Source organism: Pinus tabuliformis, chromosome 2_2 (assembly GCF_031772625.1).
Source record: "Pinus tabuliformis cultivar Carrire ecotype Pingquan chromosome 2_2, CPIR1, whole genome shotgun sequence".
In the NCBI taxonomy this organism is placed as follows: Eukaryota; Viridiplantae; Streptophyta; class Pinopsida; order Pinales; family Pinaceae; genus Pinus; species Pinus tabuliformis.
In genome coordinates, this window is record NC_142300.1 from 244,845,935 (window position 1) to 244,868,891 (window position 22,957).

Here is a 22,957-nt window from a genome sequence, read left to right on the forward strand (position 1 = left end):
AACACTCACAAAATTGTAGAAGGATAACCAGTGGAATGAATCTTCTCTTCATTGTAGCATCATATTTTTGGACTATATATAATTAGCTTCGTATATTTGTTAATCTAATTTTTGGACAATTATTTAGGATTAAAATTCTCGTTTAAATATTTCCTAATCCATTCTTCAATATACTGCCTCATTGGTGGGGCGATTAAGATATATTATTCTATTTCCTTTGAATATGAATGCAATTGTTCAATGACTAAGAGTTTGTCTTCATTTTTATTAATAAATGTAATTAACCATTTTTTAATTTCTTCTTATGGAAAATTTGTTAAGTTATCGAACTCATCATTTAATAACTTTCAAAACTTCTGGTAATATATCTTTTAGAACTAACATGGAGTCTCTAAACATTCTAATACCTTGAAGATATTCGACAAATTTAATAGCTTTGAAGAAATAATTACTCCTTTAGTCATTAATCCTTGTGCACTTAAATATAGCATCTCGTGACATCTTGATCCGAATATGCCATTTTGCATTAATTTTTTTTTTATTTGCTTCCCTATTGGAAGCCCTTGTTGATTCTTCTATAAGTTGCTAAGGGTAGCAATTTTATTGATAAACATCATTAAATCATTATCAACAAAGTGTTGATCATGTTCTAAGTTCCTTCACCAATAATATTAAAATGAAGAAATCCTTTGAGAAATATTTCTTAAATATAAGAAAATGTCCCATGCTTCTTAAATAATACCCAATTGTTTATTAATATTATTTGCGACATAGGTACTAATGCCATTTAATTAAAAAAAAATTCCTTTTGAAATTTACTAGTTGTGTTAGGTGTAGCTATTGGTGTATATTTTGGGGCTTCAATAGCCAAAGGGGATGTTGGGTGTTAGAATTGTATTTCAATCCACAACACTCACTTGTCAAACCAAGGCCTCATATACTTTGAGGCGTAGAAAAATCAATGCCAAAAGAACCTATCAAATTATGCAAGTCCTATCTCTAGTCCATTAATCAATCTTTCCAGATTTTGTAATTAAAATTAAAAAATGAAAACCCCTTTACTTATATTCCCGCATTACTCACACAAAAACACCAAGATCACTCTAGATGCTGGCCTCCTTTCATAATGTTGATAAATACTTTAAACTAAAATATCCCTTTTAAGAAAAGTTAAAATAGGTTCCAATGATGACTTAAAAAAACATACTTAGAGAAAAGAAACACACAAATCACCAAAAATGTTCCTGTATTGAGAAAAAATTCAATCACTCTTATTCCTGCACTAATTCAAATCATGAATCTCTTGCATACTACATAAAGAAGATACAACTATTCTGGTGCATTCAAAATGTAAACCAAGAAAGCCTTTCTCAATTCAAAAATCACTCAATCTTTCAAATGAACTTTGTCAAAAAAAACTTATCAAACCCTACTCAAATAATATCAATCAAATCCCATGCTAGAGTAATAAAAAATCAACAGTAAACTCTTGTTCAAGAGACTTTTTACACATGTGCATACAACATCACAAAGAAAACCATCCGTGATTTAATCATTAAACAAGCAAATTCAAACATATAATACTATGTTTTATTTGCTATACATTTCAAGACCAGATCTTAATATATAAACATCGATACTAGAATCGCTAGACTTAAGGCTAGATAAAGAGACCCAATCTGAAACTTGGAATCATTCAACACCAGGGAAAATTTTAAGAACCACCCTAAATTTATATGTATAATAAATGGGCTAATCCCCATGATACATAGGAAAAATGGGAGGCGATTTTATCTATAATATAATATGTATATATAATATTTTTGGCAAATCTTTCACCAGATTATATTATCTTGTACAGTGATGGAGAACCTTTCACTGAATTATAAAATCTTGTAAGATCTTGACAAATCTTTTACTGAATAATAAAACATTGTGAAGTCTTGGCGAATGTTTTGTTAAAGTATGAAACCATATATGATAATAAGAAAACTTATTCATTAAACTGTAATATACTAACATACATGTTTGGAAAAAGAAACATAATTTTCTCTTCCTACAAACAATGTTCCAAGTTTCAACCGTGCTTGTCAAGGTTCTTACAATACACTCTTTTATATCCTTCTATTAGTTTTGATAATATTCCACAACAAAGTTCTTGTAGGTGTTGATATTGACAACGAGTTCTGTCAAGGTAGGAGAGATTAATCTTTTCTCTACAACTTTTGTCAAGCTACCAGTTTTTTCAAGTTATCAAATTTATTTCAAGTTTGTTTACCCCAACACGCCAACAAGTAGCAAGCCCCAACTATATTATATAAGAAAGTATTAGGTATCCCAAGGGCTCGAAGGGGATCTAATTGAAAGAAGTGACCATTGTGAGAATCCTTCCAATCAATATATGAATATATAAATGTAGATTTATTATTATTTTAATTGGAAATCTTCTATTAAATAATAAAATTTAATTACGTCCCTCCCAATCTAAATTGCTTATTAGCATAATTCACTACCCTCATAGGTCTCGCATTTTTTAACAACGTTGTAACATGTAGATTAATTTCCTTTTTGGTGAACAATCTCCAACTTTTAAGAAAATATGGTGCAATGGTTCCAACCCCTATAGATCATTAGGACAAACTAAGAATAGCACAGAAGATGAAAGGTTGTACAAACCAACTTATTTTTCAAACAACTAATCCAACATCAGTACCTAAACTTTTCATGAAGATATCATATTGAGAATGTTTGAAAAATGGTGAGAAATCTTCTGTGAGGGTGATGTGGAAAGAGTGATAAGGTTTCATTGTTTTGAATTTTTTTTTTTGTTAAATCAGAAAAATTTAAAACCCAATATTAATGGAGATGTTGGTATTTTTTACTAAATTTTGTGAAGTGACTAAATGTAGCTTTAACCATTCACCTTAAGATGTTTTTACAATATAATTTCCTAAGTCTATTTAATATCTTCATAATCATAAAAACCAACCTATATCCATCTTAACTCCACATCTACCACTCTTAGGGGGATGCAATCTATTTATCCCTCTGAGCACTTGGTAGACCCAGAATTAAGATGGATCTAAGATGATAGAATTTCCCCTTTAAATAGTCTATGCTCACATGAATACCATGGTATTACCATGGGTCAATACATGGGTTATCATAAACCTGGAGGTTAAAAATTACTATTAGTAATTGATAAAAATTAATAAAATTAATAATTGATTTTTATTTTAACAAAGTTAAAATGTTTAACATACATTAAATTACAACATCCATTTTTACTCTTGATCCACCAAGCCCGAAGAGGGATCAAATATTTTTTTCACTCTATGCTAGTTTGCATATCACGATATTTGATACCTCTCAGGGCTTAGTAGATCCAGAGTAAAGATGGATCTATGCTGGTTTAATTCCCCCATTTAAATAGGCTACATTCCACGTGAATACCGTGGGTCAATACCACGTGTCATTTTTGTTTTTATTAATACTAATATTAGGGTTAATAATGTTTTTTTGCATGGCATTAATAATAATCTAGCCCATGGTATTTGGCCCATAGTATTTTGCCCATAGGTTTCACCTAAATATAACGCATTTTTTGAGTGTTCGTAAATATAAGGTGATTTATGGAGTAAATATAAAAAAATGTTTTATTTGTTTACCATACCTCTCGTTTATTTATATTTTTATTAATTTACCATACATCTTTTACAAATATGGTATTTGGCCCATAGGATTCACTTAAATAAAACCTCTTTTTTGAGCTTTCATAAATAGAAAGAGGGTTATGGACTAAATATCAAAAGAGGTTTTATTTATTTACCATACCTCCACTTTATTTATATTTTTATTTGTTTACACCCTTGCATGTATATAAGGTGACTTATGGAGTAAATATAAAAAATGTTTTATTTATTTACCATACCTCTCATTTATTTATATTTTTATTAATTTACCATACCTCTTTTATAAATATGGTATTTGGCCCATAGGATTCACTTAAATAAAACCTATGAAAATTAGGGCGAATGGGAGGTTGTAACTCCTACTTTCAAGGGCTAAATTTACCTTTTTTACCCTCTCCCTTAAAATGAGGTGGGCTATTTGAGGTGATTTGTAAAAATGTACTATGATACAAAATATTCATCCACTAAAAACTTAAAACCCCTTGATTTCAAGTTTTTATTAATATAAAGATTTAAATGTGATTTTTTTTTTAATAATGCTAATTAAAAGTAAATTTGATTAACTTGAAACTTTTTATAAATAACTTAAAAAGTAATTATATTTAAAAAATAAAATAATTATAATACATTTTTTTAAATGGAAATATTTAGTTTAAATGAAAGTGAGCTATTTAATTGATGTGATAATTTCTCCATCACACGGATGAGTAAACATTTTCCCCATTTTTAATTTGAAACAATAAGTAAACACTCATCACTCTTGATTTGAAGGAATACCTACTAAGTATATGATTTGCATTTATAGTTTGGAAATTTTTCACATTATTGAATTGTATATATTTGTTTTGTATGTGGAATGGAGAAATTATAAATCTCAATTTCATATTAACAAAGTATAAATATAAACAATATATATATATATATATATATATATATATATATATATATATATATATAAAATAAAACAACGATTAAGAGTATGCATCTCTTTGGTAGAATGTTATAGGTTCAAATTCAAAGAGGATTAAAATATATATACCTTTATAAACTTTAAATGAAAAAAACTCATACATCAATTTAATATCTAATTTAGCCATGATTCTGAAATTAAATTATTATTATTATTATTATTCAAAAATATTAAAAATAAATAAATAACAAACTTAATTTTAATTTAGATATTAAAAATTAATTAAATATTTATCTAATTTAGCCATAATCTTAAAATTAAATAATAATAATGATAATTATTATTATTCTTTTTCAAAAACATTAAAAAAAAATAAATAACCAACTTAATTTTAATTTAGCTATTAAAAATTAATTAAACGTATTTATCCCTACTTTATCGTGGAGATTCTTAATTTATAAATAGGATTTGTTATGATATATTTTTTTGAATGAAAATATTTAGTTTAAATGAAAGTGAGTTATTTAAATGATGTGATAATTTTTCCATCACTTGAATGTTAACATTGTTAATAATTTTGTTATTATGCTTTACTTTTCTTTAATAATGAGTGAGTAAACATTTTCCCCATTTTTAATTTGAAACAATAAGTAAACACTCCTCACTCTTGATTTGAAGGAGTGTGATATGTATTTATAGTTTGGAAAATTTTCACATTATTGAATTGTTTATTTTACATATATTTATTTTGTAAGTGGAATGGAGAAATTATAAATCTCAATTTCATATTAACAAAGTATAAATATAGATTAGAAGAGCTAAAGGTTCCTTTTGAGTTGAGAGCTACCGCTATAAGGTTATACGAGAATGTAATTGCCAAGTTAAAGAGCAATGAGGGGTGGTCGAAAGATATTAAGTGTAGTATCAGAGTTAAACAAGGTTGCCCCCTCTACCCTACCTTATTTGGCATTTACATCGAAAAGCTAGAAGGTTGTTAGAGGAAGCAGGATGTGTTGGCACGATCTTAGCTGGGATAGTCATCATCCTTCTTCTCTATGCTGGCGATATCTTTCTTCTCGCAAGGTGCCCATCTGATCTTGATAAGAAACTTAGACTTCTTAAGGATTTCTGCTCTACCATGGGTATGATTGTTAATACTGACAAAACAAAAGTTATGATTATCAAATCCAAGAAGGACACTTACGCTAATTTTATGTATGGGAATAGTAACTTGGAGGAAGTGTCTTCCTACAAGTACCTAAGAATTGATATTCATCACAAGCTCAACTGGAACTATAGCATTGAGAAAAGGATTAATGGGGGGTGGAAAGCTTATTTTGGTCTTGAAAATAATTGTAAAACAGCAAACCTTGTAATGTGGGATAGAAAGAAGTTCCTATTTGAAACTTTAGTCACTCTGGTTATCTTATATGGATGTGAGGTTTTGGGTTGTAGCATCTCTAGAGAATCCTGGAGAAAGATTGAGCAAATCCAGAAGCATTTTATAACGTATAACCTCAAAATTAAAAGCAACACACCTTATCATATTCTCCTTATAGAAGTGGGTCTTTCCCCTATCGAGAGCCTAGCTATGACTAGGCTTCTGTTGTATAAGCACAAACTCAATAACATAGGAGACCATAGACTTCCTAAACTAGCTTTAAATTCCAGCCAAAACCACCTAAGGCTCAAGCGAGGCTGGTATAAAGACATCAGGGCCTGGTTAAACCATTGTGAGATCGACAAGAATGTTGCATTGCAAAACATTAATAACATTAAAAATATTGTTACTTCTAAGTTCAAAGAAAAAATGTGGTGTGAGAAAGATTTAGTAGCTCAAATAAAATTAAGATATTATAAAGAGGTCATCGACCCCACCCTAGAAGATCAAAAGTATCTCTCTGTTTTAACTAGCTCAAAGAAGAAAATTAATATAGCCAAGATTAGAACGAACTCTCATGAACTCCATAGTGAAATGGGTCGTTGGGCAGTTCCTAAAACACCATGGATGGAAAGGTTCTGCCATCTATGTGAGAATACGAACACTGAGGATGAAAATCACTTCCTCTTAGAGTGCCCCGCCTACAACCACATTAGATCTCAGTTTCAAAATATTTGTTGCAATACTGACCTTCCTAGCCTTTTACGATGTCAAAATTATAGTGAGCTCGGAAGGCTTCTCTCCAAGCTTTTTGAGCATAGGAATAAAATTTTAAATCAAACTAAATAATTCATTTCTTTAGGTCCGATAGACCAAAATTTGGTCTCAGTGGACGTTAACCATCATCATCATCATCATAAACAAGAGAAATTATATATATATATATATATATATATATATATATATATATATATAGCAACGATTAAGAGTATGTGTCTCTATGGTAAAATGTTATAGGAATGTTATAGGTTCAAATTCAAAGAGGATTAAAATATATATACCTTTATAAACTTTAAATGAAAAAAATCTCATACATCAATTTAATATCTAATTTAGCCATAATCTTAAAATTAAATTATCATTTTTAATATTATTATTCTTTTTCAAAAACAGTAAAAATAAATAAATAACAAACTTAATTTTAATTTAGATATTAAAAATTAATTAAATATTTTTATCTAATTTAGCCATAATCTCAAAATTAAATTATTATTATTATATTTATTATTATTCAAAAACAGTCAAAATAAATAAATAACAAACTTAATTTTAATTTAGATATTAAAAATTAATTACATATATTTATCTAATTTGGCCATAATCTTAAAATTATATTATTGTTATTATTATTCTTTTTCAAAAACATTAAAAATAAATAAATAACAAACTTAATTTTAATTTAGATATTAAAAATTAATTAAATATATTTATCCCTACTTTACCGTGGAGATTCTTAATTTATAAATAGGCTTTGTTATAATATATTGTTTAAATGCAAATATTTAATTTGAATGAAAGTGAGTTATTTAAATGATGTGATAATTTTTCCATCACTTAAAAGTTAACATTGTTAATAATTTTGTTATTATGCTTTACTTTTCTTTAATAATGAGTGAGTAAACATTTTCCTCGTTTTTAATTTGAAACAATAAGTAAACACTCCTCACACTTGATTTGAAGGAGTACCTACTAAGTATATGATACGCATTTATAGTTTGAAAAATTGTCACATTATTGAATTGTTTATTTTACATATATTTGTTTTGTATGTGGAATGAAGAAATTATAAATCTTAATTTCTTATTAACAAAGTATAAATATAAAGGAGAACATATATATATATATATATAAAGCAATGATTAAGCGGGTGTTTTTCTTTGGTAAAATGTTATAGGTTCAAATTCAAAGACGATTAAAATATATATACCTTTATAAACTTTAAATGAAAAAATCTTATATATCAATTTAATATCTAATTAAATTATTATTATTACTATTTTTCAAAAACATTAAAAATAAATAAATAATAAACTTAATTTTAATTTAGATATTAAAAATTAATTAAATATGTTTATCCCTACTTTATCGTGGAGATTTTTAATTTGTTAATAGGCTTTGTTATAATATCACGAGTCATTACTATGGTAGACAATGCCTAGCCTAACCAATTTCAAAAAGGGACACATTCGGTGTAAATATAATAAAATAGTGTTTGAAGTCTTTAGGGTTAGCTCAGTTGGTTGAGTCTCTACATTGTTAAAACACTTATGCTATTGAGAGGTTACAAGTTGAATTTTCTGGAAACACCTTGGGTTAGACATTCAAGCCGATAAGAAGTGATCTTTTAAGGTATATTTGCCTAATACAATCATTCCTTGGAATTAATGACCACCAACTTCCTGAGACCATGAACCATATAGAAAAAAAGAATTAAAAAAAAGGTTTGCTATTATGTAATGTAAAAAAACAAATAAAATAAAGTCCTATAATATTTAAATTTAAATGAGATAAAAATATTTGAAAATATTAATAAATTAATAAAACTTGGAAATTTTAATGTTTTTTTTTTTTTTTTATTAAAGAATGAGATTTTTTCAAAGTATTACATGGTTCTTTTCAAAAAGTAAGGAGGACAATGTGATGATGATATAATAGTGTTGATTTTAAACAATGTGATGATTTTATGACCGTGTAAGTGATGTTGATTTGAATAACAAAAGTGTTGTATATTGTTTTGATTAGTGGAAATGATATGGTTTTGGATATTTTTGTATGAATTTAAAAGTTATAATTATTAATATTTATTTTTCTTAATTATTGAAAATAAAATTATTTGATTTTTATTTAAAAAAATATGAGGTGTGATTTAATCTATTTATATGTGTACGAATCACAATATTTTTTGTTTGCTTGATACGATTATATGTACAACCATTTTTTGTTTGCTTGATACGATTATATGTACAACCATTACTTGAAGGCACTTAAAGTAACTTATAACTTTAGGGTTAAGCTCTCATTAAAATTAAATCTTATTTAGTGATAAATAAAACTATATGTACAACTACTACTTAAAAATACTTGAAGTAACTTATAACTTTAAAATTAGACTCTTTAAAACTAAAACTGATTTAATGATAAAAAAAACTGCTCACTTTTTACTATCAAATCTAACTCATTTAAATAAACCTATTAAAATTTTAAAAATAGTATTCTTAATAATATTTTTATAAATTCAATTTTAATTTAAAAAACAATCAATTTTTAGAGATTGATTGTAAAGTTGATTGAGTAGAGCATAACTTGCATGAGCAAAAGTTAATGGAGTAAAACACCATATATAATTGGATTTAAGGAATTTGAATGGGAACAATAAATTTACTATCATGGTAGGGAAACCACTTCATTGAAATTAAGAAAAAGAAGTAAACCTGACGTATAAGATGTTTTTGTTACCCTCTTAACCAACCATAAGATTTTTTGTTAACCTCTTTCACGCTTAACTTTACTTTTATTAAGATATTATTTGTCGACATCTTCATGTGCTAGTGTGTCGTATTATTATTGAAGTTAGCAAATTTTGTAAAGTATCTCGCACATTACAGGATAGTATTAGATAAAGGCATGTGTATAGGTCGGCTGATGGGCGATAGGGTTAGAAAATTAACTCTTAATTTTGTTATGGGTTAGTTGGTGTATTGTTGGGTTGAAAGGTATAATTTAGTATAAAAGAAATGTAATTTAAAAATAAATATTAATAATAAAAATAGTTTAAAATTGATTATAAATAAAATAATTTAATATTTTTTTTAAGTAGGTGTATATATAAATGTAAAATAACATATTTCAAAAATAGGTGTCTTTTACATCTGAGTATAATTTGAGTGGGTTTAATGGTTAAAAATATGTCTTTTTCTTTTTAAGAAGGTATAGGTTCATATCCAGAAAGGGGTAGAGCATGTACATCTCCTAAACTTTAAGATTCAAATCATGATGATGATGATGATGATGATGATGATGATGATGATGATGATGATGTGTAATTACTTTGCATTCAAAAATATATTTCAAGTAACTAAAAATAGTGATTTCACCGAGAAATGTGTCAATAGAATTAGGTGGAAAAGACAAATGTGTAGAATAGCTAAACTTTACCCAGAAAAAAATTAAATTAATAAATAAAAAATAATTCAACATGGTTTGTTATAAATAAAATATTTTAAAATCATATATATATATATATATATATATATATAATGAAAGTATATATACATCAGTATATATACATATGGTTTGAAGTAAAACAATTTATTATTAGACCCAAAGTCACTTTTTGCTATCCAATATAAGGGGATGTGTAATTCCTCCAGTATTCAATATGGAGTTTGCATGCCACATTTAGAAAAATAGTAATAACAAAATATATTTCAATGTTGATTATAAATAAATATTTCATTGTACAGTAAAATATTTTAATATCAACTTTTTCTTTTTCTTCGGAAAAAAATCTCTGTATTCTAGAAAAGCATATACATATGCCTGTCCATCTAAACTCCTAAGTAGACTTTGCAATTCCTATTTTGTTTCCTTCCTACCTAATATTTGAGATTCACCAACCCAAAACTTCATACAATAAGCAAGAAATGTACATAGCAATAGTGTTTACACTTAAACAAAAACTTATGCAATAAAAAGAAAGACTTCGATGATAAATTTATAGTGCTTATAAGACATATTACATATAAGATCAAACCTAAGTCTTAAAACAAAAAATCCATGCTTTGCACCTCCTGTCCATTGACAAACTCATAGACTACAAAAGCTCCTTCCTTGCAATCTAGGGCTTCCATAGAAAAATATTGACCATTTGATTGAGTTCGTGGAGGATATGAGATGACAAAGACAACTCTATCTCTTGAATGAAACTATGGATTTTAGTGAGAAGACGTTGGAGCTAAATGGTATCCACCTTATTTTTTCCATTTGCTCAATCATTAACAACCTGGGAATCCCAAAGACCTTCAAGCTTTTGATTCTCGCTTGTATTATCAATAAACAATAGTGCAACCATAACAATGAACTTGGATTTTGTATTAGACCCGAGACTTGGTGCATACATGATATAGAGATAATGTTTTATATTAATGAAAAACACACCCAACCCCACATTTGGGGTGGGATGGGGAGGTCTCCTTGGTTAGTCCCATTAAAAAAACCCTAATGGATTTTTTAATCAAGAGTGGGCATTATTGGGATATGACCTTTCTTTAGTTTCAATTCACATTTGTATTCATGAGAGAGATTGATAATCAAACCTTTTTTCCCAAGGAAAAATCACAATTTTTTTCCAAGAACAAAATTACATTTTGCAAATGCTAAAAAGCATTCGATCATACCAGTCAATGTCTGGTGCCCAAGAAAACAAAACTAAAAAGGGGAATCACAACCACGAAACATGACATGCATTTGGAGCTAAGTGTGAAAGCATTTAGTTACCCTTTTCTACCCTTCTTTTTCTCCACTTTAATCAAGCCTGCAAGCATAAGTTTTGAAAAACATGTAAGTTTTGATCTCACCAAATATAGGAAATAAAATGATAGGGAAAAGAATAAAAACACTCTAGAGTTGCGTCCACTAGGAAATATTCAATGCATAGTGTTAGAAAATTATATACTACAGAGAAATGGAAGACATAAAATATTGCGGAAACACAAATACAAAAATGCATAAAACAAGAGAGACACAGATATACATGGTTCACCAAAATTGGGCTACATCCATGGAGAAACAACCAATCCTTCCTTTTGTATTATCCAACAAAATGAAAAGATACAACCTACAGTAGATCTGCTGTAATCTACTCTTTTCTCTCACACAACCTCTTCTCTGTCTCTCAGAATAATCATATACAACCACAATACAATTCTCTCATATAAATCGAGGGTTGTCTTCTAGGGAACAAAGCCTAAATTAACATAACTTCTACTGTCAAACCATTTGCATAATGAACGACCCAAATGACTGTGAAATTACAATATTTTACAAGGCAAATTTTCATCTATTTTTAACTTCGGGGGCGCTGCTCTGAACCCCTACTGGTGGGGGGGGGGGGGGTCTTTAAAAGTAGTCGTCGCCCCCCCTAGACCCCCTAGCAGCTATACTATAGGTGGTGTTGTCGCCTCATTTAGGAACAAGGGTCCAACGTGGCTGAGACCTCTGAATCAAGAAGATAATCAGGCTCCACATTCAATAGATAACACCAAGATTTCTTTATTCCACAAAGAGTGCAGATTAAGGTTGTTACTAGCCAATCTTCAAACCCCATGAGAGAAATAACATGAGACATTGATATGGAATATTGATTTAGACTCTCAATGGCAGAGGACACATTATCTTGGCCCAATCCAACCAGAATTAATAATATTGTCCCAAGCAAGCAATTTGCTACTGAGCACCAACCATAATACAACCTTATACTCATATGCCCATGTAACTTTCAAATATGATCCTACTACTAATGAACAATCCCGGAAGGAGAATTCTCCTCCATCTTCGTTTTATATCCAAGATTTATAGGGTAGACACTAGTTTGAGGATTCTTGGACCATGAAAATACATCTTCTTCTTCCTCAATCAACCTAACATGGAAAGACACCAACTGGATAACATACCTGTGCCATTCCTCAATAAGATCCTCTAGTGACAGTCCTAGTGAATATTTAAATATCTAGCTAGATCTTCTTATACTACCATGTAGGTCTGACCTGACCCCCCACAAACTAAAAATGTCATGCGCAGTGTAGAAAAACATGGTATTATCAATGGGTCTAAACTCATATTTCACCCCTACCCATGGATCCTCCCTAATTCTAACCTTTTTCTTATTTCTGATATTCTAAATGAACCATCTACCTACAAATGGGAACAAATCCACAAAGGATTTCTACATAACATAACTATTTTTATATGATTTTCTTGAAATCTAAACCAATATTCCATTGAAGAACCTCCAAGATATTTTGATCACATAATTCAGCCCGAGAGAGCCAAGTTGTAAACTATATGTCAAAGGATTTTTCTTGCCAATGCTTTGTTAAAGAAATGCAAATTTTTATGCCCTAGCCCCCAAGATCTATAGGATAGGTGATCCTTAACCATTTAACCAACGAGATTCCAAATTTATCCTTTGAAACCACATAAAATGAAAACACTTCTTCCTGATCTTACTTAGTATTCCCTTAGACACCTTTGCTATTGATGTCTAGCACATGTACATATTGTCTAAAAAACATCTAATCAACATTAGTCGACCCTCTTTGAATAACCATATGTTGACACAAAGTGAGTTTTGGGCCTCAATTTTTTTGTACATCCATATCTAATCTCCCAAGTCACATTAGAGGAAATTTCAGCCTAAAAGTGGCCTCCTAAGGAAAAATAATAAAATAATAGTTAAAATAACAAAATAAGAGTTATGAATTTTGGAGGAAAAAGAAGAAAACTACTTTTTCTTTTAATTGTATTTTTGGCTTATATCCTTATAGGTTTACTCAAATTTCAAGTGTAGATGCTTGTTGGATGCGAATTAATTTTTCATCCAACAAGTACCCATTATGCATACTTTTGAGAAGATCCACATTGTCAAAAAATGAAGATACATTAAAAAAGCGTGTTGAATTTTTATCAGTGTGGGTCTTCTCAAAATTATGCACGATGGGCACTCGTTGGATGCTAAATTTAATTCCACATCCAATGAGTGTCTACACTTGAAATTTGAGTAAACCTACAAGGAGATAAGCCAAAAATACAATAAAAAAAAATAGTTTTTCTTCTTTTACCTCCAAAATTTTTACATGTACCTGTTTTTAAAATTAAAGGATTTTGATTGGTTTACATATTATGACATGGAAATTATGTGAAATTTCATAGGATCTTTTAGGCTAAAATTTCCTCTAATGTAGGCATTGGGCTTCAACTTGAACCTAGAGCCAATACTTTTCCAAGGAAAGGGAAGCATAACATCCAAAGGAGCACACATATCCTCCTAAGGGAAAGAGAAATGGATACCCGATTTGTTCTAATTTATTTCCCTTCCATTGACTACACAAAACAAGTCTAGGATTCGATGAATGCTTTGAAATTATTATGGAGAACCTACACCAAACACAAGGACATTATAAATGAACAATAGGAGAAATGAAAATTTAGATGGCATGATTTTGAGAGAGAATAGCTCACCCATAAGTTAAGAATTGATTATCAAACTTATCCCTTCAGCAACTAAAAGAAAAAGAAAAAGGGGAAAAGAATATCCTTGTCTCAACCCTTATAAGGCCCCAGAAAAATTTGAAGGATAATCATTTACAAGAAAAATATAAGAAACTATTTGTATACACCCAAGAATCCAATTGATAGACTCCAAATTTAAACCCATTTAGATCAAGACTAATCTAATGAAATTGTAGCTTACTTTGTACTAAGCTTTGGACAAGTCCAACTTGAGCAAAACCAAGATTTTTTTAGTTTTGATTGAATAAATGGATTCTTGTGAAAGGGAAACAACATCATGGATTTGATGTCAAGACAAGAACATGATCTCTGATCTACTCTTCAAACATAAGTTTGCTTAGAAGAGGCTTACTCTAATTGGAAATGATCTTTGAAATGACTCTATGAACAACATTGTAGAATGATATAGGCATGTAATCATCAAAATATGCAACCTCATTTTTCTTAGAAACGAGATCCAAAAGCATAAGATTAATGCCCCCAATGAATTCAAAAATATGTTTGAACTCTTTCACAACCTTGAGAACATCATATTTTAAAAGCTCATAGAAGCTAGTATAACCATCCATAGAGAAACCATCTCAACTAGGGATTCCCCCCTTCGTCATAATGAACATGGTAAACAAAGCTCATATTCCATCACCTTTTCTTAAATGGCCTCATTCATTTCAATAATGAAGACTTCGGGAAAATGTTGAAGAACACCCGTCATCTACATAATAGGACAACCTTTTGATTCTTTAAATAGAGCACCAAAATAATTTTTTCCTGCCTCTGCTTTATTAGCAAAGGGTTTAACCATGACTCCATCCTTATTTTTTATTTACTATATAGTATTTATATTCATGTGGTGGTCGGAATAATTATGAAAGAACTTAGTATTGTTGTCTCCCTTGGAGCTCCAAAGCGCTCAAATCTTAAGTCTCCATGTCACCTCTTTTTTTTCTAGCAAATATTTTCTATTAACCATATGGTATTTTACAACAGATCATTCTTCCTCCAAAAATACCCCCAATGAGTTGTTTTCATACATGGAGGTAATTCCCTTTCTTGACATTTATTCTCTAAGAAAATCTTGAGAATACTGGTAAAAGGAGGCCACCCTATTCTGAGTGAACTTATTACTCTTTACAAATTATCACTAAATTAATGCATATATGAAGGCTTTGAATCTTCTCTTAGGTGGATCCACACCAAATAAACCAAGTTTTGATAATCTTCCTCAAAGAGAAAAAAATGATTGAATTTCATGGGAGAAGGAGGTTTTTGATAAATACCTTCATAGGAAAATGGGAAGATGGTCAAATAAGCTCCCAAACCCCACCCAAAACTTAAGCTTCCATAAGTTATCTACCAAATATTCTAATATTACAAATTGATTGAGCTACTTTGATACCCTCTCTTCACCTCACCTCTGATTCCACCAAGTGGGGATGAGCTTTGGAGCCTCCAATTCTACCAATTGAATAGATTATATCAAATGTAAAAATAAGCCCTCTCGGGGATCCTTCCTTAGACTTGCACCCCACACTTTCTAGACTGGAAAGTTTAAATTAATATCTCTACCCAAAATAATGTTTGGTCCTGATAAAATTCCTGCATCAAATAGACCTTTCCAATAAGGTGTTTTTTTCATGTAAGGGCCATATAAGTTGATCACGCTAAATGAAAATGTTGTAATCTAAACTTCTAAGTCCGCTACTATGCCAAAATCAACTATTACTACCATAAAGCAATGTTAATACCACCATAAAGGAATTTTTAGTCTAATAGATAAAAGAACTAGTTTTTTATCCAAGGAGACAAGATATCCTCTACCTTTATCCCATAACCCATAGTCTCTTGAAGCAAAATCACATCAAGAGAATATTTTTTGACTAGTATTCTGAGGGCTTGTAGCTTAGGAGAACTCCTTGCTCTAAGGGGTTGAATGGTTGTGGCTTGTTTACTCCATTGAATTTCGTTTGTGGATTGTATATAGGGTAGGGAAATGTGAGACTTCCTCCCCACTTGGCCCACATTGGATATTTCTAAAGGTAACCCCCCATCAACCAAACCGTCTACCTTAGGATTTTGATGCAACTCGAGCATGTACATAGACTGTCAGGGACTAGGTAGCCTCTCCAGTATTGGGTCATGGGAGGCTTCTGTTGGGTCTCCAAAATGTCATCCATTTCACCCTCTTTTCTTTCACTTTCCTTCAATATTTACCATATTCTATAGCTCCATCATCCTACACTAAGACCATTTTCATGATCATATATGGGTTTATACTTATTATTTTCCAAAGAATTTATTTTAGTATTTTGAGTGAATTTATGATTAAATATTAGAAAAATAACATGTATTCAATTATATGTAAAAGTTGGATGAGTTTTGCGATTTCTATAGGTCTAATTGAAGATACTAGCATAGTCATATTTGGCCTCTAAGTCTAAAATTCGAATTTATCTTCAAACTCTTGAAGGTTTGAGATCATCCTTCAAGCACATTTCATGGAAAATAATCATGGGAGTTTTGATATGTGTCTCCTATCAAAGCTATGAGAGATTCGTGAGAGGATACGAAGAGACGTTACTTGCTAGATGTTAACACATGTTTGTAACCACATGATATTTTTTTGGATCTAGGATAGATTTGTGGACCTAGGAGAGACATGTGGATCTTAGTTTTTGTGTAAATATGAGTGCCTTCTCCACTCAAAGGTGTGTTAACTTTTGGAATGCTAAGGATTGACTATGCTTATACTTAATGTTATGAATTCTATTGAAGTTCACATGTTATTAATACAATTCTTTGATATGGTTATTCTTTCATGATGAGATCTTGTGTTTGATCAATAGCTTCCTAAAATTTCCACCTCTTGTGCACTTCAATATGATCACCTCATGAGTATGAGAGTATTTTAATGTTTCATTTTTGCAAGATAAATTAGTTCCTTTTATGCTCATTTTCTGCAATGTTTAATTCAAGTCTTCTTATTAGATGCTATGTTTCTCATTCCATTTATGTTCTTTTGTAGATCAAGCACATTCATTTCATTCACATGAATTATTTCATAGCATAATTTTCTTGCAGAAACATTCTTAGGAAAATCACGGTATTAATTTATGAAAGAACTCTAAGATTTGAACACACACTAAACTTCTGAATTGCTTTACAATCTTCAATGCTTTCATATATTAGGTTTACTTTCTTTCTTAGATTAAAGATTTCCATGCTTTCCAGACTAAATTTCAAATGTTTTCATAGATTAAGATTTCATGCTTTGATAGATTAAGTTCAAATGCTTTCATTAGATTAGATTTATTGCTTTAATAAGCATAAGAATATTTTCTTTCATTATATTACAAGTTCTTTTCTTTCCTAGAATATATTGTCTTTGCTTTCACTAGATTATAATATTTCCTTTTCTTTTACTGCCTTCAAGAATAGTCATTTCATTGCTTCCATCAGAATTATGTGTGTGTCCTTTGACTAGATTTCATTTTATAGATTTTCCTTGCATTTGCAGTCTTTAAAATTCAATTTCTTTTTAGATAAATATTTCATTTTCACTTCATCACATTCTTTTGATTCATTTTCATAGGTTTACCATTCATTTCTTTCTATTATAATTCTTATTTTATAACTAAATTGATAGTTGTTTTCTTAGCATACATTGCGCAAGTGTACTTCACAAGTATACGAACCTAGATTGAAAATTTAATGCTATGTAATTTAACCAACAATTAAATTACCCAACAAGTTCCACGAGGCCTAGAGAAGACCCTTCCTTATTATCCTCAAACCCATGACACAGGTCCCCTCATCGGGAATCTGGAGAAATAGTAAGGGGAGGGGGTGAAGTAGTGGGTATCATCATCAACAAAAGAAAGGATAGAGTTTGGGGTTTTCAAACACATAACTATTTTATCTTGAGATAATGTGATGGTACTTCCAAGGGAGATAGACTCAACATTAAAATAAATGTGACTTGAAAAGTAATTTGAATGAGAGATAAAGGGAGAAGTCAAAGGCTTACCCTAACAAGATTCCATGTTGTCAACTGAGTGCTCACCTTTTCATTGATTTTCCACCTCCTTTCCAACATAGTTAGAAGAAGGAGAGGGAACTTGACATTATTTATTTTTCAGTCTATTACTACTAGCTTTTATAGATTGAGCACACTTATTTTTCCATTCTTTTTTGAAGGGAGGATGGAGCCTCAAAGAGTTTGGACAATGCTCTTGCATATGGCCAACTTGGCGAAAACAATAATAATGAAAATGAAATAACCCATAATAAATCCTTTTAATCCATGCTAAATCACCATATACCAATCCAATTTCTTCACACAATCCTTATTTAGCCTCAAATTCAACATGCACCCATGTTCATCCCTTATCAGGTTTAAGCTAACAATCCTTTTCCAACCCTATGAATCACATGATTTTATTTCTAATAAACTTGAAGATACTACTGTGTTAGAAAATTAGGGGTAGTTTAGTTATAATCACTCAAAACACCATGGGGGAGATGGGATATCATATGGGGACAAAAGAAACCCCCCATTCCTTAAGTGAAAACTCAAATTAACCACAACTCCAGTCATTATTGATAATAACTCGAAGATCCTTTGCATTGTTGAATATAAAACAAATCCAACCTCTGACTAAGAAGTGAAAGGAAAAATTATACATGAAAATAGGAAACCATGAAGAATCCCAACAAAGCTTGAGGGTTTCATATGAAGAAATCTTCCCACTAAACTAACCAACTATTGCTTTACCTAAAATCTCTAGAAAAACTTCCACCGAGACATCCATTCCTACCAACATTCTAACTTTTTCTTTCTGGATGCACATACAATGTGACAAGGTAGGACGACCCTTTTCCCTAAATGTCAACCCCACACCAAAAATTGGACGATATAGAGGCTCTAGGTCTAACATGAGTTACAGTATTGGAAGCTCAAAGGGGAGGACCTTATCTATGGCATGCAAACTTTAAGAAGCTCCACATTGAATAAAACTACCACATTGGAAAATATTATGAGCATGGGGCTTTGCGGTTGGATCTTAACCGGATGAACCTCCATGCATCCACAATGAATGGTCCCAAATGGATAGAGGGATATTACATTATCTGAGCTCGATAATAATAAATTCTATTATCTTCAAAATATATTTTTCTTAATTGAGTGGATCATAACCTTAGTCCAGCTCTTCCCAACCTTGTCAAAACCTCCTGTAATTCTATAACCAATTTTTTTCTATTCATGTCCATAGACCCATAAGCTTTTATATCTGAGCTTCTTCTGACATAATGAGGGTTTTTTCATTGGATATAAATATTGGACTTCCATCTAGGTCAAATCCCTCCTTCCCAACAAGCTTACAAATTACCTATTTCAAGCATCAATGTTTATTCATTTCAATATAAACTTTGTATCTCTCTATACACATACACACACACACACACACACATATATATATATAATACCTCATCAATTAGATGTAGCTCAAGTAGTTGGGAGATTTTTATTTTATCCTCCCCACATAGGTTCAATTCCCACACATGACATGCTTGAGGTTATAATGAGTATATCCTTGTAATGGATTCAAGCCTTGTTGTATAAAAGTCCCTTGAGGACCAAAACTTGCATATTCCTCATATGTAACATAAGGAAAATATATAATACCTTAGTTTTGCTCTCAAATCCATTGAATATCTCAAAAAGTTTGGCTATGGATTTTCACAAAGGTGGAAAAAAGAAAATACCTAGTGCAACAAATGGCTCTCCAAAGCAAGCCAACTTGTCCTAGTTATATATCTTCTAGAAGCTATCCTAGTCTACTAGACTATTGGGTTCTTAAGGGCATCTTGGGAAAAGTTGGATAAATCTCATTTTGCTTTCTATGGTTGGGAAGAGATGAAAGTCAAATGTTAGTTCTTTCTTCATGGAAGAATCTGGAAATCCCGAAAACCTTGGGGCTGAAATCTATTTTCTTCTCCAAGGCATTGGTTACAAAAAGTGGATGGGGGATACTTTTAGGTTCAGGTCTTTAGACAAAAATACTTCAGGCCAAATAACTTCTACAAGAAACAATTATATTTTGGACCCAAAATTCAAGAAAATTAGTGTATAATGGCTCATCAAAGCCTTTTCGCTAATAGGAAATTGGTTGATCTAGAAGATTGGGAATGAGACCAACTTCCTTTTAGGAAAGTATCTATGGATCAAATGGAGCAACAAAAATCACTTATTACCTAAAAATTCAATGTGAGGGCTTAATCAACTGGATTCTTTTTCCTTAATCAAATATGGCTCGGAGATATGGACCCGTGTAAGAGTAGGACAATGACATAGTATGCAGTGGGATTCTCAATTGCTCAAGCCCCTTTTTGGAACTAGTATATAAACTCTCTTATACCCACCTTTTTTTTTAGATCAAGAGGATAAATTAATTTTCTCCCTCCCTTGAGGTACATATGTCCCCAAAATTGGATACTCTACTCTTGCTTAAGGAAACATGTGGATCCTCCACCTTGGTGGGGGATAAAACTATTGAAAATTCATTTCCCTTCAAAAGGAAAACAATCAATGTGGCTCATTCTCCATGAAAAGGTCTTAGCTTGGGATAATATTCAACTCAGCAATTTTATAGGTCTCGGGAGATGCAACCTTTACAAGTTGGATATTGAATCAAGAAAATGTATTTTCCTCAAATGTAATTTCTTTTTTTTCTTTTGCAAATGCAAGAGTCGGACCTTCCAATTCATTAATAAAAAAAATAAATTACATATAATACATCTAAACTCTCATGGTCGATAACTGGGGGGTGTTACACTAAAAAATGTCATCATGGCTATTTACAGTTAGTATGGCTCTATCAACAGTCATGCTATCCTCTTAGGCAAGTCTTATGCCTCTGCTCTCCATGTCAAACTCCAAAAAGAGAGAAAGTCTTTATAAATGTATTTATCTCTGGGTACGCAGGTTCTCTCAACCTTACCTGCGGGTATGCATCCAATGTTCACAAAAGCTGCGTACTTGTACTCTCTATATGTAAAGGGGCAGGTGCGTCCCCCTGTAAAGGTCAAAATGCGCAAGTTTCATCTTTAAAAAGTTACTTGTAGTCATTTCTAGAGCATTCTAGAAGGTTGTTCGACGTGTATTGAGCACCTCCAGATGGTTCATGTACCCCTACCAAAGAGGAACTTATCCCATCAATGAGGGAGCTATCCCATCCAAAGAGGGGATTATCCCATTGATGGTGGACCTGAATAACTTCCTCTAGAGCACTATAAATACAGGCATTGGGCCAGAAGGAGGAGAGGTTGGAAGCTATACATTTCTAAGGGTAGATGCTGCTGGAATTAGGACTCCCATTTAGAAGCTTGTGAGGAGAGATTACCATCTTTGCTTGTTCTATTTGGAAGTGGGTGAGCTTTGTCAAAGTAAAGGAGAACTCTTGATGGACCCTGGGAGGGACTTGCACAACACCAAGGCTCAGGTTGTAATTGTTCCTTTTGTTTCCTATTAATGCAAATGAGTCCATTCTTCTCAATAACTTGTTATTTATGAGTTGTTTCATGTACTCCTTGGTCTATGTGTTAAATATGTTTTATTCTATGAGATTATCAAGTGCTATTTAATCGTTTGATTGTTAGGGGATGCAGGTTTCAAAGTGAAGGAGGAGCTCATCCGGATCAACGGAGCTGGACTGCTACAACAGCGTTGGACTACAGGTAGGATCTAAACACTTGATTTCTTATATAGTAAATGCATGTTTAGAGAAGGATTGCTCTTGTTTGTCTTGTTTGTCACTAGAGAGTCTTAGGCTCCTAGGGAGGTTGGTTGTGTCCGCACTATCGACTCTTTCCGCCTGACAAATTGGCGACTCCACTGGGGAATCCATTGATGTGAAAGTCTTTTCCTTTGTATGCAACTTTGCTATGAGAAAAGTCATTTATTTTTTGGTTTTTGGCTCTGTGACTTTGTTTTTGGGTGGGTTAGCTTAGGGTTAGATTCAATTTAGTTTTTCTTGAATTTTCCAGTAGGACGCACCCTCTGAGTATTGCACAGTGCGTCCCTGTACGCACTGTCGCTGTGTGCACAGAGCGGGCCCGCACCTGTCTTAACGGGTTGCCTGCGTCCCCTGCTAAAATTTAAGAAAATTCCATTTTTTGCATTTTTTCTCTTAGATTTTGCTTTTTCTTAGTTTTTACTGCCCAGATCCATTAGTCTCTTGTCAAAGATCTTCACCTGAACTTGTTTCGATAGCATTGAGTGTTTTAGTGGATTTCATAGAAGTTTAAGCCCTAGGGTTTGATTTTTGGGTAGGTCTTGTAGTGACTTTGGCGGTAGAAGTTGTCAAGCCTTAGATCTCTCTGGTTTTGTCAGCATTCTTAGAAGTCAGACCTGTCATAAAGTCTACCTGTGAGAGCAACTTACCTTTGAGTGGTCTCTTTGGCAAATTTCGAAGTGCTTGTTGATTAAGTATTGAATTCCATTTTACAAAAAGAACAAAAAGATTTGAGTTTTGTTTTGACTGGTCTTTTGATTCTGCATTAGCTGGTCCTTGACTTGATTGTGGTCAAGTAAAACAACCTAGAATCATCTTTGTAGGCTTTTGCCTC